This window comes from Alosa sapidissima, chromosome 19 (genome assembly GCF_018492685.1).
Source record: "Alosa sapidissima isolate fAloSap1 chromosome 19, fAloSap1.pri, whole genome shotgun sequence".
Classification (NCBI taxonomy): Eukaryota; Metazoa; Chordata; class Actinopteri; order Clupeiformes; family Clupeidae; genus Alosa; species Alosa sapidissima.
This window is the reverse complement of record NC_055975.1, coordinates 16,608,667-16,612,578: the sequence shown is the minus strand read 5'-3', so window position 1 is coordinate 16,612,578 and position 3,912 is coordinate 16,608,667.

The following is a 3,912-nucleotide window of genomic DNA, read 5'->3' as shown; positions in this document are numbered from 1 at the left end:
GAGCAGCGGTGTTGTCAGGAAGAGGCAGTCCAGGGTGGTCAGCCAACCCCCTTCCCCCAACCCCCTAAAAAAACTCCCCCTGCACAACTCTTTCTCTCTCTCTTCAAATGTCCTCCACCAGCGCAGATGAAGAAATCCTACACCACCTCTACTTCCTCTTCATGAGACACTTTTTCTAATATTACTGTCATAAGTGACAGTACACACACACACTACACACACACTTGTCAAGCAGATATGTATCTCAAAAGTAAAAACTTTGGGTTACGTTGACGTTTGTGTGCATGTGTGTGTTTTAGCAGTTAGTGACTGCCCTCCTCCTTTCCACGCCCTCTGATCTCAACTTAAACAAATCCAGATGGGCCCCACACCCCCCCACACCCCACCTCACCCTTGAAATCCCTAATGGGGAATGTGGGGCAAGCATATGGTTTGTCTCACCACTTTGAACCATTTAGAAATGTTCACTAGCTCTTGCTGTAGGTCTTCTTCACTCTCACACACCGACATACCCCGACCGCTTCCACTGTCCTAAAACTGTTGCAGATTGTCTCAGAAGTCATTTCAAATTCTATCACCTTTGGACTGTACTTTTTTACAAGCCAGTTCAAAAAGAAACATTTGCAAACAGTGTAAACACTAAGTCTCTTGTCTGAGAAGACTCACGTTACAGACTCTGCTACCTCTGTGTCTATGGCTTGGTTGCTCGTAACTTTAGTCTACTGCTCAGGTTTGTGCTGTGTCTCTTGTCTCTGGTCTGAGTTTCTTCTAGTATCCCTGACGGGGTTGGACAGCTTCTTGAATTCCACTCGTGTTATTTGGGCATCGTCCTCTACTTCTGTGGTTCGGCTGATTTTGCTGTGACAGCGTCTCCTACTGCAGTCCAGCTGTAGGCTAATGCTCCTAACTTTAGTGGTCTTCAACAGGCTTTACTTGTGGTTCCTCTCCCCTCCGCATTTTTCGTCCTTAAAGAGAGTTATCCACATTCACACACACATCCACACCCACAAAGTACTGAACTTTGATGCAGCCGTAAAACATAAGGTAACCCAAAAATAAAACAAGAAAAGACAGTAAAGAAAAAAAGAGAAAGGGATTCAATAGATATCTTAAAAGGTTTAAGATATATTGTCATACTATACTGTGAATCAGCTTAGTGTGTTAATAAATTGTAACTGTATTTGTAGAGACGGGTGCACATCTGCTTCTCTCTCTGATACGTTTTGTCTGGCACATCCAGGTGCCAGACAAAACGTATCAGAGAGAGAAGCAGATGGTCTGCCACTTGCAGTCCAGTTAAAAAAAATGACTGTAACTGGACTGCAAGTGGCCTAACATGCTCTCAGTCATATACATTCATTTCATTGCTAGAGCTGAACAGTTAGCAGAGCAAGTCAGAGATGTGTGGATAGAATGTAAGTTGACTGGCAGGGGTCCTATGTTCCTCTCTCGGGGTTAGGGTTATGGTTAGGGTTTTAAATGTTCTATGTTCCCCGGTCCCATACAAATCGGGGAACATAGGACCCGGGGAACATAGGTACGCTCCCGACTGGCACATAGCCTACCGCTGACCATTCTCTTACAATGGGAAGCCTACTCCTGTGGCTTGTCATGGTGTCTTGTGTCTTGTCCAAAACCAGTAACTTTGGTGTTAGCATTATTTGACATCTTGTTAGCATGACAGACCTGCTGTGCACAACAGCAGAATACCATTACAGGCTAAAATATAGCTGCAAGCAGCAATGAGGGGGCCAAGCAGATAGGCCGGAGTAACCATGGCAACGAAACGCTGTTAGCTCAATGCTGCAATCAGACGTATGGCCATAAGCTGTCAAAGCAAGTTTCACGTCTAGCACGTCAAAAGTTACAAGGCAAAATGCATTTTTGCTAATTGCAGTGACCCTAGAGGTCAAAGGTCACAAAATTTCTTCGGCATTCACTTGATGGGGTCATGAGTCCATGTACCAAGTTTGGTTTTGATACATGCAACGATTGCTGAGATATGAGCTCACTTCCTGTTTGGCGGCTTCGCCACAAATTTCGATTGGATGTGACGGGCGAACGCTTCTATCAATTGTTACAGAAATAAAGTGACAAGGCATGGTCTGAAGAGGGTCTGTGCCAATTTTGGTGAAGATCAGATGAAATTTGTGACCTGTGCGAAATTGTTGGTGTTTTTGATCAAATCAAATATGGCAGCCGAATAAATGATATTGATGTGACAAGTTGCCCTCAGTTGACCTTTCACAGTATTACCAGACACCACTAGTACAATTTAATTCTAAGCACAGCAGCAGCTACAGGCCAAAAGGCATGTTTGTGAATTACAGCGCCCCCTAGAGGTCAAAGGTCACCAAATTTCTTGAGGGTCCTCTTGATGGGGTCATGAGTCAATGTACCAAGTTTGGTTTTGATACATGCAAGGGTTGCTGAGATATGAGCTCACTTCCTGTTTGGCGGCTTCGCCGCAAATTTTGATTGGCTTTCACGGGCGAACGGTAATACTTCCGAAGAAGGGGGCCAAGCAGCGAAGCTGCGAGGACCTCATTGTGTTTCTACGTTTTCCTATTATTATTATTATATGCAATGGAAGTCAATGGCAGCCCATAGAACCGTCTGGTAAAAAGTTGGGAAATTTGTCACACTAATTGGGGACGGTCCCATGATTCATGTCACCAAGTTTCATGTCGGCAACTCGAACCCTCTAGCGCCACCAACAGGCCAAAGTTGGAAGTGTGTTCACTCACGTAACTTTTGACCTGTAGGTCCGATTTTCAAAAGTCAGGTATCGTTGGAATCCTTGGACCAAGCCGAGTTCAACGCACCCTATGACGTATCATTTTCCGCCATGATGGATTTTCCGCCATTTTGGATTTCATCAAAAACACTTAAAATGTATCAGGGGTCACATACTTTCTCTGATTCCCACCAAATTTTACACAGATCATCTTCAGACCAAGCCTCACAAAAGTTATCACTTTTCGTCTTCAGAAGTATTACCGTTCGCCGTAACAGCCAATCAAAATTTGCGGCAAAGCCGCCAAACAGGAAGTGAGCTCATATCTCAGCAACCCTTGCATTTATCAAAGCCAAAATTGGTGCATGGACTCAGGACCCAATCAGGGGGACACTCAAGAAATCTGGTGACCTTTGACCTCTAGGGGGCTCTGTAATTGGCAAAAATGTATTTTGGCCTGTAGTTGCTGCATTATTCTGCAATGGAGGTCAATGGCAGCCCATAGAACCGTCTGGTTCATCCTGATGATGCACAAATAATTTGATGACCTTTGACCTCTATGGGGGCATTGAAATCACAGCAAGCATGATCATATCTCAATCGATCTTTTATTTTTGATGTGAAACTGATACAGCGAGTTCCATTCAATTAATTCTAATGCGTGCGTGCAAGGGTGGGGCAGGGTGGGACGGGCAGGGGCGATTGCGGCGGTGAGTTGGCTGGTTGAGGGGGCGGCGACACTCAGCCCTGGTTCAGCCACACAAAATCAGTTATGTTTTGATGTGAAACCTGACCTTGTAACTCAGCCAATCATGGGTTGTTTTGCATGGAACTTGCTGTGACTGCTTAATTCTATATGCCTGATGCCACAGCATTCAGCAAATCTGGCCTGCTGAACTGCCTGCTTGGCCCCCACATTGCTGCTTGCAGCTATATTTAGTAAGAATATTGGCATTATTCCATTTTATTTGTCATTTGTTGTCAATTTAGTTTGTTCTTATCTGTGATGCTGTGTAGTTTATCTATGTTTATTTTCCTTTCTGGTTGAAATAAATTGAGATATCTCAAATATGATCTTTTTTGGCAACTGACAGTGGACCACCCATGATAATACCTTGACCTTGACTAAGCCACATAAGTCATCTCCTTTCTCCAGTCGAACATAATCTCAGTAT